The 14,184-nt window shown below is 51.5% G+C and overlaps 1 protein-coding gene across 1 annotated transcript in view; it reads left to right on the top strand.

The window, feature by feature from the left end:
* Nucleotides 1–14,184, top strand: part of ELL (elongation factor for RNA polymerase II) — a 60,577-nt gene that overhangs the window by 668 nt on the left and 45,725 nt on the right. The window lies entirely within an intron of this gene.

Raw genomic sequence — 14,184 nt, 5'->3', positions numbered from 1 at the left:
GCAGACATTGGTAGCTTGTCTGCAACCCCCCCCCCACTGCCCCCACTCTCCCCCGCCGGGTGACACTGTTTCGCTAGACCACCTTCAGAGAGTGGGAGTGTTTTATGCGGAAGAAGCTGTGTATGTGGGCTGGGAGCCGGTGATGGGCACCTGGGAGGGAACTCTGGCCACCGCACCTGGCTGCTGACTCTAAACTTTTCAGGGGCCCATTTGGGCCCATCTGGGGAAGTTCAAGACGTTTCATTTCTGCCACCTGGCCTGGGGCAGGGGGTGGGGGAGAGGTTGCTGTGCACCTCCTTTCAGGCCTAACTTTGGGGCACATCTGGGGCTGTGGTCAGATCTGCTTCTTCCTATTTCTGTTTGTGTCACGGCACCCTCAGTCTGTGTTGGGACAGAAGTTGCAGGTGCCCAGTGATCAGGTTCTGAGGGGAAGTGGTTTGGGAGCTCTTTTCCTTCTTGCCTGGAAAGTGGGGGCTTCATAGTCAGAGGTGGCTGAGGAGGCCCCACTCCGTGAATGTGTGTGTGTGTTTGTTTGTGTATACCAGGGATGAAGGGGCCTAGGGCGGGTGAGGAGAGAGACTAACCAGGAAGGAATGTGGCTTTCTTCCTGCCCCAGACTTGTTCAGCACCATTAGCTAAACTGGGAATTTCTTCCCCTGTTTCATTGCCACCTTTTCCCAGGTGCCCACCCTTCCCATGCTTCTTCCCACCTTTTTGGGCAATTTCCTTCCTGTCCTGATGTCTCAGTTTCCCCTTAATAGATAGGGGATCTCATCTTTTTTGTAAGAGCAAGTTCTCATCTTGTCAGAAAGATTCCTCAAGGTGAGGCAGACGCACTCTGCAGGGGAGGAGGAAGAGGTAGGGGCACAGTGGCTGGCTTAAGCCTCCCTTCCCTGTGGAATTCCATCCCGAGTCTGACTTGTCCTGCAGGAAGGCAGACTTTCCTAGAGGCAACTGTGGGAGAGCTCATGAATCATGTAAATAAGGTGAACTTGGTACCTGGTCACTTCAGGTTAGGAGCCCCGCCTTCCCTGCCATGCTGCCCTTGTTTGATCCATTGGTCCGGAAGGCCTGCCTCTGCATCCACCTCATGCTGTCATACTGCTATTTTTAATTTAGGGTGTTGGTTACATCCCCTAACTAAGCTAGATCTTCCTTATGTGAGGGTGAAGGTAACTGCAGACTCAAGCTGGTTCCACATGGAGGCCAGCTATGTCGGTTGGAGTCAGTCGCTAGGAGGGGCTCCCTCAGAGAACTTCTTCAGGCCATCCTGGCCAACTTGGCAGGCTGGGCTAAAATTTGGGGGACCCAAATTTGTGTTTTTCTCAGAAGCTGTCTGGTAATTTAAGTGACATGGCAATTTTTGTATTGAATCATACCCATTGGGCAATGTGCTGGACTGGGCTAAAATGAGGGCAACTCGGTTGCTCTTGGTGCTTTTGAGTACTGGACATGGGGAAGGCGACTTGAAGAACTTGTTTGTCTGACCAGAACAGTGTATTGGTTATTAACAAAACCTCAGATGCACAGCTTTGTTAATAGCGTCTAGGGTATTCTGTTCTCTCACACTGTGGTTAAATGGTTTGCCAATGGCAACTTGTGGAGAGGGTTTTTAGTTTTACTTTTTAATTGTGAAGAGGCTTGTATAAATTCAGAAGTGGCAGGGGACTGGAGAATAACTTCCTGTAATCCTAGCTGTTGGAGCAGCTCCCGTAGAATTCCCTGAGATTTCTCTCTCCGGAGGGATCTGAAGTCTGAGCTGCCTTTGTGCAGACCTAGTGGCCTGCCTGGAATTTAGTGGAAGTTGAAGATGTGGTAATACATGCAGCCTCCAGACATCCAGACTTGGGCTTCGTGCAGTTTTTCCTTGAATATAAAAATTCAAGTGAATCCTGAGGGAGCTATTCACGTGGATCTCCTTTTTTGCTGTGATGGGTTACTTCCCAGAGAGAAGAGAGAGGAAGTGTGGACACAACCCATTCTTCCAAGATAGCCTCATGTGCTTCTCAGAGAAGCATCCTCCAACCACTCCCTGGGTCACCTTCCTTGACCACCTGGGCATATTATCGTTGGGTTTGGTGGGCTCTGTTGCTGGGTGACCTTTTCCTCTCCTGAGTGGAGAGGAGTATGTTGTTTAGGAAGACTTGAGGACCCAGGGAGGGGCCTAAGAAGCCTGGAGACTGGAGCCTATTTAGGCTCACCTCTACCTGTGTGAGGTCTTGGGCCAGTGCCTGACCCTTGCCAGTCCATATCCTTCTCACAGCTCTGAGAATCCCAGCACCTGGTTCTCTCGGGGCTGTCAGGATCCTTTGGCATGTGTGTGCCCCTCCGCACAGCCCTGGCCCCTTGTGTACATTTGGTGCCTCTACCCAGAGCCAGTCCTTGCCTGGAGTTAGCATGGAGCCCTGGAGACAGGGCTGGGCCCTTGCATCTGCCTGAATCTGACTGAGCACCTGGTCTGTGTAGGGCCACTACTGAGGAGATGGACATTCACAAGTGACCAAGGCAGGGCCCCTAGTGTCAGGAGCTGACATTCTGGAATCTAGAGGCAAGAAACAGATAATGAACAGGATGACACAGATATCAATACGAAGAACTTGTCAGTGGTCAGTGTCAGGAAGGAAGTAAAATAGGGCAACATAATGGCATGGGGGTGGGTGATGTGAAAGGGTTCTGATTGAGAGAGGTACTTATAGGAGATGCCAGAGCTGAGGTCTCTTGGGTGAGTGGTCCAGGCAAGCTGGGTGCACAGGCCTTGAGACATAAGGGGCTGGGGAGGCCATTGGGCCAGGGGAGTGGCCCAGTAAGCCATGGAGGGTGGCTGCAGGACTGTCCTCAGGAAGGGTATATATGGGGGGAGGGGAGGTACAGGAGGCCTGCAGTGAATACTCCACAACTGTTCTGGAGCCCTGCTGGGTGCTGCTTGCCTGCTGCTCAGGGGGCGGCTGCGTGGATGTCAGCCCTGCACCAGTGGCAGGAGGAGCCTTAATTTAGCTTCTGTTCCCCTCCCACAGTAAGGCCCTCGGCTCCCCTTCCTGGAGGGTGCCCCATTGGCCCTAAGCAGGGGAGCTTCTTACCAGCCTTGTCTGCTTTACAGATGGCCCACCTTTAGGACTAGGTGGCGCTACCCCTCCTGGTTGTGGGCCTGGCCCATGTAAACCCTTCATTCTTGAAAACACTGGCAAGAGGGCTAGCTTATTGTTCTCACTGTGCTTTGGGGGCAGTTTCGCTTGCCTGACACTGAGGAGCAGTGTCACTTGCCCGAGGTCACTTAGATTGTCCTCACTGGCCCGGGCCACCTCTCAAGTTGGGAGGGAGCTTGGGCCACTGGGACACAGCTGTGAAAGGGAGTCACAGGGTGGTCTGGAGTCCTAGTTAAAATGTCAGTGTTTCGCCCTGGCTGGTATGGCTCAGTGGTTAGAGCATCGGCCTGCGCACCAAAGGGTTTCGGGTTCTATTCCTGGCCAAGGGCATGTACCTGGGTTGCGGGTTCACTCTCTACCCCGTGTTCAGGTGAGTGCAGGAGGCAACCAGTTGATGTGTCTCACATCAATGTGTGTGTCTCTCTCTCTTTGTCTCTTTCCCCCTCCCTCCCTTCCACTCTCTGAAAACAATGGAGAAAATATCCTTTGGTGAGGATTTAAAAAAAAAAGCCTGTGTTTTAGGCTCCTATGAGTGTTGGTGATGAGTGGCCCTGCAAATGCATGAATTTGCTGTTTTTGTACTGTGTCCCCTCCCCCAAGAAAGCCTAAAGATGACAGTAACCACCAATTGTGGATCAAGGCCCGCCTGCCAGTGCTGTCTGGAGCTGTACACTTTACTTCCTCTGGTCCAGTCACCCCTGTGGTAGAGCAGTGAGGAAATGGGTGGAGACTCTGGTAGGTCGAATCACAGGAAGGAATCTCCTAAAGGTGGACTTAGAATACCCCCACTGAAGGGCTGTGCTGGGCCCTGTGGGTGGGGAAGAGCAGGCTGGTCCATGGGTGTCAGAGCACGGCCTCCTGCCTAGGGGCATAAGGGTTTAGTTTGCTTGTGTTTCCAGGTGGGCACTTGATGGTTTTGGGTGGAGTGAGTCTCTATCAGAATGCCCATGTCTCTAGATGCTGGAGAGGGTGAGCACTCTGGACTCGGGGTGAGTGCTGGTGGTTTCTACAGGAGGCTATAAAGCTGTGTGAGGGGCCAAGCCTCCTGCCATCAAGACCCTTGACTAGCCCTCCAGCTGCATGCCAGTCTTCAAGGTGATCGTGTGTAAACAGCAGGCTGCTCTCTGAAACCCACCCTCTGTTGACTCATCTGCAAGGCTAGAGTTCATAACCCTTGAGGCAGTTTTGACATCACACCAGGATTGTGACATCCCTGACAAATCCTTGAAAAACAAGGCCACTTCTCCCTTTGCGTGGCTCTGGGCTGGAGCAGACCCTGTTTTCGGAATCCACTTCTCTGTGGCAGCAGCCCTGCCCCTTGGCCTGGCAAGGCCCAGCTAGCAGTCCATGCTGTGCCTTCGGGGTTTGGCCTCCCTGGTCCTTTGTTTTTAGGGCCTCACTCCCCACTCTCTCTGCCTTTATGACATTTTCCTTGGTCTAAGCTGCACAGCCAGAATTGCCTGAGATCTCATCTCCAGTGATATGTGACCACTCCTTGGTCATCCCAGAGCACAAAGGAACACTTTTGAGAACAATCCCCCTAAACGAGTGGGTGATTCAGCCAGCCATATCTTGTGTTTGTTTTGTCACTTTAAGTTTTAATAATAAAGCTGGTGTCCACATTACTGTCCAGAGGGGAGCCCTCCTGTCCCCACACCAAGTGGCTGCATGGAGTCTGATGCTAATTATATTCTTGGGCCCTGTCCCTCCGAGGCCATGGCTGAGTCACCTGGTCAGGGGGCATGTTTGAGACTTGCCACAGCCCCTCTGGAAAGGAAGGGAGTCTCACATGTTTGTAAAGTTGTGGGTTCATCATACCCCTGTTTAAAAGTGATACATGTAGAAAGTTTATTTTATTTTTTTAAAAAATTGATTTGATAGAGATCAGTTTGTTGTTCCATTTATTTATGCATTCATTGGTTGATTCTTGTATGTGTCCTGACGGGATCGAACCTGCAACCTTGGCGTGTCAGGATGACGCGCTAACCATCTGAGCTACCCTGCCAGGGCTTTATTTCTTGTTACTATAAAAGCAGTATAGATCAGTGTAGAAAACTGGCAAAATACCTAAAATACCCTATCCCATGGCTGCTGTTGGCCCCTTGACACCTTGCTTTGTCTTGTGTCTAGGCACCGTGTTCCCACAGTGGTGTTCTTGTATAATCTTATGTATCATTTCTTCCCTGACACTGTGAGCTCTGTATTTTATAATAGTGGTAAGCTTTACTCTTACAGTGGCTAAGTCTCTGCAGTGTGGACCATAACAGGTTGTTATCCTCCAGCGCTGCACTGATCCTAGGCTTCCTGGTGGCACAGAGCTGTGTCCACTGTCCTTAGTGCTGTGCAGAGGCGCTGATGTGTGGTGAGGGGCGCCCCTGTGTCCCTATGCATCCTGAGCGGAGCGGGAGGCTGCAGGTGTTGCCCTTGAGGCCTGGGAGAGATGGGTTCTGGCTTGTGGGGGTGGATGGTCAGGGAGGACAGGCCTGGAGGCAGGGAGGCCTGTGCTGGGGTGGAGTTGAGGGCCAGGCAAGGGGTCAGGTATAAGAAGGATGTGTGTGCGCCCCCCCATGCCTGGTTGGGGTGGGGACATTGTTAATTTTTTGTGATTCTCTGTGGCACAAATGCAGTCAAATACTGGGTTTTATGGTCATGCCTGAGCTGGGTGTTTGAGAGTTAGGTCACACAGGGTTCTGGAGTCACCCTGGGCTGGAGGGAAGGTGACTGTGGCCAGGAGAGCTACTACAGGTCTGTGGCAGGTGGGCACCATTGGCACCAACATCGCTGCTCTGGAGCCACATCTTTCTGCGTTGCCACCTTGTCCCAGGGCATGGATGTCATCAGGTTCTTGCCAGTGTCCTGACAGTGCAGTTTGAAGATGGTTTTGAACGGATGTGGCGGCTGTGGGAGCCAGCAGCCTTTCTTATTCTGGTTCTTGGATTTTATTCCTTGTTTGGGGCAATCGGATGTCAGGTTTTCCTTATTGCACTAGTCTTGACCAGTTTCTGGACAGAGGTGCTAGGGGAGCCAAGGCTGGGCCTGGATGGAGGTGCTGCATCCTGTGACAGTGCCTGGGGGGTCAGTGGCAAACTGAGTCAATCTCAACAGGCAGTCCTGGTGGGGGTTCAGCCCTTCTTAGACAGCTCCGTCTTTGAAAAATTAATGAGCCAAGGGTAATGGAGGGCAGAAGTTAATCCCCCTCAAGGTGTAATTGGTGTTTTATTAGTTCTTGGGGGGGTTGGGGTGGAGACTGAGGCTTGGTGCAGGAGCTCCTTGCCTGAGAGTGTACCCTCCCAGCTGCCCCTGTTCCTATACCAGGCTTGTGTGTGTATGGCGGGGCTGGGTGGGGGGATCAGCTTTTCTCCTTGCTGTTAAGGACGCGCCTCCCTGATGGATGCCACACACTGGGGTCTGGTGGCCTGCTGCAGCCACTTTTGCTCACAGCCTGGAGACTGGACCACTGGCTCTCTTCCTGAGGCTCAGTTACCACAGGTTGAAGCAATGCCTGGGATTGCAGTGGTGTCTCAGTTCAGATCAATGAGGTGTATGGACGCTGACTGCTCTTGCCCCTGTGTCCTTCAAATGAGAAGTACAGTTCTTCAGAACTTAAAGTATCTGTTCCTGTGCCTCTATTGTTAAGGATTTCTTTTTCAAATAAAGAAATGGCACCCAGCTGGTGTGGCACAGTGGTTGAGAATCGACCCAGGCACCAAGAGGTCTCCAGTTTGGTTCCTGGCCAGGGCACATGCCCAGGGTTGCAGGCTCAGTCCCTGGTGGGGGACATGCAGGAGGCAGCCTATTGATGTTTCTCTCTCATCAGTGTTTTATCTCTCCCTCTCCTTTCCTTTCTCTCTAAAAATCAATAAAAACATATTTTTTAGCCCTAGTTGGTTTGGCTCAATGGTTAGAGCATCAGCCCTCGGACTGAAGGGTCTTGGGTTCGATTCTAGTCAAGGGCACCATCCTTGGCCCTGGTCAGGGTGAGTGCGGGAGACAACCAATCGGTGTCTCTCTCACATTGATCTCTCTCTCTCTCTACTTTCCACTCTCTCTGAAAAGCAATGGAAAAAAATATCTTTGGGTGAGGATTAAAAAAACACCAAACCAACACTTTTTTTTTTTTTTTTTAAATATATCTTTATTGATTTTCAGAGAGAGGAGGAGAGAGGTAGACAGAAATAGAAACATCAGTGGTGAAAGAGTCATCATTGATCGGCTGCCTCCTGCACGCCCCCCACTGAGGATCAAGCCCGCAACCCTGGCATGTGCCCTGACCAGGAATCGAACCATGATCTCCGGGATCCTAGGTCGATGCTCAACTGCTGAGCTACGCCTGGCTGGGCCCAACACATATTTTTTTAAAAAATAAATGGATTTCCCCAGTTTTTTAAAAAAATATTTTTTATTGATTGATTTTAGAGGGAGGGAGGGGGAGAGAGAGAGACATCGATTTGTTGTTCTACTTATTTATGTATTCATTGGTTGATTGTTGTATGTGCTCTGACTGGGGATCAAACTCTCAACCTTGTATTGGGATGATCCTCTAACCAACTGAACTACCCAGCCAGGGCTTTCCCCAGTTTCTTTGTCAGCTTTCCTGCTGGGAAGTCCACCACACTATTGGAGAGAGCTGGGTCCTCCATTGCATTCCCCTTCACCATCCCTCCACCAGTCTTGGGGGCAGTGATGATAGAGTGGGCAGTGGACAGGGGTTGGAAGTGTTGGCCAGCTTTCTGGAGACATGTCCTGCCAGGTCTGGGGTGGCTGCTGAGTCCACTGGGCTGGTGGCCACTGCTGAGGGAATGTGAAGAATCAGGCCTGGAGTCCGGAGTGAAGTGGCTCCTCTCTACTGTCAGGTTATGCTCTCCAGCCTGTGGGTATTGAGGAGTCATAGGGCACCCTGGAGCGACCAAAACCCTCCACTCAGGAATGCTCTTCCTTGGGGATTTGAGATGGGAATTCTGTCTCTTCCATCATCCAGCCTGGGTAAGCGGGGCCTAGGCAAAGGTATTTAAAGACTGAGTAGCAGGGGCTAACCTCCCCTCTTCCCCATACCCCTCTGCCTCTTTCTGGGAAGGAGTAGCAGGATGTGGAAATGAGGGGCCTAAGGAGTCCTGGCCCACCTCTCCCCTCACCTGGTCCCCATGCCTTGGTTATCAGACTAACTTGGCACTTACTGGTAGGTAGGTTGGCCAGACCTCTATCTGCGGTCCTCATGTCCCTGTGGGGGAGGTTGACTGAGGGCACAGTGGTGACAGCCAACAGGTGATGACACTGGAAGGGAGAAACTCAGCAGGTGATGGGCAGGAGGTGCCTTCAGGAAGCGGGGCAAGCTGGGAAGAAGCCAAGATTGTGGATGTCTGCGTGAGATCTAAGAGAGTGGCACTGGAGGGAGGCCCAGTGGTGGGGCCGCCAGAGAACATGAGGGTAAGGGGTGCCAGAGAAGGAAGTTGAGGTTAATTCATGCAAGGAAGCCTGACTGAGTGACAGTGGCTGCTCTGCTTTGTGCAGTGTAGGTGGCTCCAGCCCCTTCCTAAGTTCACTGTGGGGCGCTTGCCTCCACCCCAATTTCACTCTACTGGGAGCTCCATTCTATGACAGGCAGAGATCAGGGAGGCCTTGGGAGTGCTAAGACCAATCAGCACAAGTCTTTACCTGGAATCTCTTGGAGCATTAAAAAAATTTTTTTGTGTGGTAAACTACATATAATAAAATTTATTATCTTAACTATTTTTAAGTGCACAATTCAGCGGCGTTAAGTACATTAACATTGTCATGCAGCCATCACATCATCCATCTTCAGAACTTATCTTCCCAAACTGAAACTCTGTTCCCATTAAACACTAACTGCTATTCCCCTTCCCTAGCCCGTGGTACCCACCATTCTGCTTCTCTGTTCCATGAATCTGACTACTCTAGGGACCTCATATAAGTAGAATCATACAGTATTTTCCTTTTTTGAATGGTTTATTTCACTCAACAAAATGTCCTCAAGGTTCATCCATGTTGTAGCAGGTGTCAGAATTTCCTTCCTTTTTGTGGTTGAATAATCCATCATATGGATGGGGACCACATTTTGTTTATCCATTTATTTTGTCAATGGATATTTGGGTTGCTTTCACCTTTTGACTGCTATAAATAATCCTGCTGAGAATATAGATGTACAAACATCTCTTCAAGGCAGTGTGTTCAATTCTTTTGGGTATATAACCTGAAGTGGGATTGCTAGATCATATGATCATTCTATGTTTAACTTTTTGAGGAACTGCCAGACTGTTTTCCATAGTGGCTGCACCATTTTACATTTCCACCAGCCATGCACAAGGGTTCCAACTATTCCACATCCTCACCAATACTAGTTCTTTTCTGTATTTATTACAGTAGCCATCCTGATTGGTGTGAACTTGTTTTTAGAGCCTTTAAAATACACTAAGATGAGTGTGACTGTTCAGGAGAGTTAAGGTCTACAGGGCCTCCAACACCTGCTGGACCATTGATGGGCTCAGGATTCCCCTTGTTGCAGGTGACAGAACCTAACCCCAGCAGAATGGGGGCATGGTGGCTCCCCCACTTAAGATGAGCTTAGTCTGGCTTCAGTTCCTGTTTGAGGGAAGATTTTGAACAGGTCACCTGGGTGCAGATGATGGGAAGGGCAGGTACAGCCAGCTTGGCCCTGCTCTGGATGAGTGGAGATGGCAGTTAGGTACAGGAGCCCAGCTCTAGTCAGCAGTACTCTGGTCTCTAAGATGGAAGGGTTAGTAAGTACCCTGGGTGGCTTAGAGCACCTGTGGAGAGAGCAAGCAGTGGGGGCTGAGACCTGGGGAAGCAGGGGTGACCTGGGCTCTGCCCTGGGTACCTCATTCTCCCCAGCCATCACCACCTCTTGACCCCTCCCAGTAGCAGGACTTCTGTCTCCCCACCACCACCACCTAAAAAAACACAGAGGCCCAGAGGATGATGGAGAGGGCTGGGCTCCACCCTGCAGGCACCTGAGGCTGATGGGCCCTTACCTGGTCAAGAGCTTAGATGGCGCAGAATCTCTACTTTAGGTTTAACTCTCTGTGTCCCCTATGGAATCGTAAGGTGACTGGTGTGGAAAATGAGCTTTCTTCCAGGTGGGAAGTGCCTTCGAGTCCCTGCAGGTCTAGAGCTGCCCTTTGGGGGTTACTGGGCAGGCAGGGGCTGTGCCATTGTCCTAGTGTTTTCTCTCGCCCTATGGGCAGATGCAGCCCACTTGGCTCCTTCCGCAGGGGAGGGTGTGCCCCTGTCCTGTTGTCCTGTCTCTTCCCCATCCTGCACAGGTTGTAGTCCAAGGTAGGCTCATCTAAAGCTGGTCTCCCCCTCCTGCTGCCCTTTCTGGTGGGGGGAGTGCTGTAGGGACCCATAGGGTTCTGGGTAGCCTTGCCATCTTCTACTGCCTTGAGGAGGGTAAGTGGGTTGGGAAGTTCCTTTTTTTTTTTTAAAAATATATCTTTATTGATTTCAGAGAGAGGACAGGAGAGGGAGAGAGAGAGATAGAAACATCAATGATGAGAGAGTCATTGATCTAGCCCGCAGCCCAGGCATGTGCCCTGACCTGGAATTGAACCCTGATCTCCTGGATCCTAGGTTGACGCTCAGCTACTGAGCCATGCCCGGCCTGGCCCTTTTTCCTTTTTTTAAACAACGAGTTTTAGGGGTAAATTCATCTTCCTGTTGTGGAACTTGTGGTTCTACCCACATCTGGAGGGGTGGCTTAAGGGTCCCAGTGCAGCATTACAGCAGGGAGAATGCCCACTGCATCAGGACAGCCTGGTTTGCAGGGGCCAAGAGCTGGTGAACTCAGTGTGACTTCCTTCTTGATGGGACTTTTTGCCTGTGGTCTGTCTCTCTGATGTGTTGCTCTCCATGTCCTGACAGGGATCCCATGCCTAGCCCCCCTGCTGGCTGCTCTCTTTTCCTGTGGGGTTAGTGGTAGATCTCACGGGCCTCTTTTTACGCCCAAGGAAGCTGAGTCTGCTGTTCTCAGTGTTGCTGCCATAGCTCTTGGCCCCTGAAACCAAGGCTTCCAGCATGTTCGTTGTAGTGTTAGCAGAACAGAATTGGATCAGGACATTGACAGGGTGGACTATATGGAGCATTCTTTTTTGAGTGTCAACCTTAGAGTCTAAAATGAGAAGGTAAATCATGGCTGGAGGGGCAAATCTGTTTGTAAATAGTTTTATTGGGACTCTGGCATCATCTGTGGCTGCTTTTGTGCTATGGAGTCAGGGAGTCTTTGCAATTGACTGGCTCTCAGCGCCTGAGATACTGACTCTCTGGCCCTTTACAGAAATATCTTACAGTCCGCTGGTCTGGAGTGTTGGGATGAGTGTGTGACATGAGGACTCGGCTTGTTAGTGCAATGTGCTGTCCTGGGAACCCCTGGCCCTCATGCAGTGGTGTTTCCCCAGAAGCCCTACAGACAGCTTGCTGTTGCATTGAAAGGCAGGACCAAGAAGACATTGGAGGTTTTTTTACTGCCCAGCCCCTTCATTTCACTGATGGGATGCCTTGAGGATGGTGGCTGACCCAGGTAACATGGTAAGCATAGATTCAGTTGGACCTCAAATCCGAGGGTGCCCACTCTGGTACTGGTTGCCTCCCTCCTGGTTTCATGCAGATGTGAATGCTTCCCACCCTGTTCAAGCCCCTGGGTTTCCTGGAATCTTTTCTCAGCACATCGTCAAGCCTGGCACAACTTCCAGTAGGCCTGCCTTTCCATTTGTGTCCTGCTGGTGAACTCTGGAAACAGGGCCGGCGTGTGAGTCTCTGCTGGAGCTGGGCAGGCAAACATCTGCCTCTGATTCTAGTCAAGCTGCGGCCAAAGTCACCTGGCTGCTGGCCTCAGCTCCATGGTATACAGAGGGGTCAGGGTCATCTTTTGAGGGTGGATTGTGCCCAGTAAGTGGTTGGTCTCACTGTGTCTTCGAACATGTACTTCGTGGCATGAGGAACAATTAGATGACAATGGCTTCAGACGGGTCTCTTATAATAGTGACAGTGTGCAGCAGATGTCTTCTGCTGCCCAGGAGTGAGCTCTCCATGGGCTAGGGGGCCTCTGGAGCTTTCTTAGCTTGGGATGAGTACCGTCTGTAGATAGATTCTGAGTTAGATACCAGTGGCCTGAAAGACCTGGGGAAGGGCTTAGGCAGGCCTCCCTGCCAAGGGGCTGCGGTTTCTGGGTTCTGTCTGCAGAAATGGCATGATTTTGCTCTTTTAAATCTTTTGACATCGTTTCTCCCTTTTCAGAATTGGTGGGACTGTTGAACCGCTATAGGCTGTGCAGGGAGATGGGGTGAGAAAAGAGATCTCGGGACGGGGGATGAGGAACTATGGGGAGATGTCTGAGGCAGGAGCAGGACTCAGCTAGAAGAGTGTGTCTCTTCCTCCCCTGGTCGCACTATTTTTGGAGTTGGACGCTTGTAGATGTCTGCTTGTTCCAGGGAAATGTGCTCTGCTCACAGTGGATCTGGCAAGTGGGATGAGGACAGCCAGCACTGGGCTCTACTCTGGGCTTGGGACCAGGCTGTGCTAGCTCCCTTACCTGTGCACAGGGTCCCACTGATTGAGGAACTTGAGAGTAGAGCCACTGACCCAGTGATCTATGCCAGCTCCTCCTGACAGCAAGTGGAGCTGTGTTGAGTATTTTGAAGCAACTTCTGGCCTAGAGTGTAGGATTGATATGTGGCCCTCCCTCTTCTTAGCCCTGACATCTAGCATCTGTTTGGGGAATGTTCCCCCTGTCTCTGAGCAGACGAGGTTGATGGCCTCTTTGGGTGTGCCTGGGTGAGAATGGGGCCAGTGAACCGGCCTGCCAGTGCCTGGGTGTGCAGGGTGAGGCTCACAGGCTGGCAGTGGAAGTGGGGCTGATACTGTGCTAGGAAGGCACGAGGCTTTGGACCCCTTTCTCCCTGGGTTGGGGGGTGACTGACCAGGGTCTGTGCGCCAGAGCTGTGGTCTAATACACTTCATCCAGGCATCTTCACATGGCTCCTCCTGGCGCCTCTCCTCTTCCTGGTCTCACTTGTGAACTCTCTGAGGCCCGGATGCTTTCAGGTGATAGGCATTGCCAAGTGTGTGATCTCCTGGGCACAGCTCAGCCTCAGTGAGTGGCCAGTCTGAGTGGATGTGGCACCCATCTCCATGCCCTCTTCTTGGGGCTGCCAGTGCTGTTTTGGGGGCTCAGCATTCAGGAGTAAGCATACCACATGCTGCAGGTATAGGCATCCCTCTGCTATTGCATGGCTCTGGGCTAGTGAGTTTGGGGATGCTGCAGGCAGGTCACTAAAACGAGCAGGGTCCAGGTTTTGAGATGGTCGAGCTGGGGGTAGTTCTGAGTCAGTCTGAAGACCTTGGAAGGCTGCCCACTGTCCTACATTCATGTGGCACCCACTGGGCCTCGATGCTGAGGTGCCAGGTATCCAAGGTAGTATCCCTCTGACAGCTGAGGGCCAGAGTTGGGGGTAAGCCTTATTGATTCCAAACACTCACTGGTGTTGACTGCATGTTAGCTGAGTGGCTGCAGAGTAGGGGTAGTGAGGACTAGGGGACTGGTTGAACAGTGGCCTCAGTTTCCCTCTCTGCCGTTTGGGGGTCATCATTGTGTTGTGGGCTCTGTACCTTCCTTCCATGTGCATCCTCAGCTGTCCAGGAAAATAGTCAGGGCTTGAGGAGACTCTGAAAGGCAGGAGTTTGCTGCTCTGTTGGAGCCATTGGCCAAGGGTCTCCTGGATACAGGCATCACAGACCCCAAACCAGCTGGCTTCTTTAAATCTCAAGGCTACAGGGTTTATGTGGGCCCTCAGGGCCTGCCAACTGGTGGAGGTACTTGGTGGTGGTGCAGAGAGCTTCCCAGAGTGGGTGGGTTCCCACATAAGTAGCATTTCTCATGATAGCCATTGGGCTATGCTAGAAGTGGGGAGTGGGAACACAGCTCACAAAGACATAACTATGCCTTAGCCATCATGCAGCCTAGAGCGATGCAGCTTGGACAGCTTCATTTGTTTAAAGTTGGGCCTTAAAA

This window comes from Miniopterus schreibersii (genome assembly GCF_964146895.1).
Source record: "Miniopterus schreibersii genome assembly, chromosome: 4".
NCBI lineage: Eukaryota > Metazoa > Chordata > Mammalia > Chiroptera > Miniopteridae > Miniopterus > Miniopterus schreibersii.
This window is presented reverse-complemented; position numbering and strand designations above follow the sequence as displayed.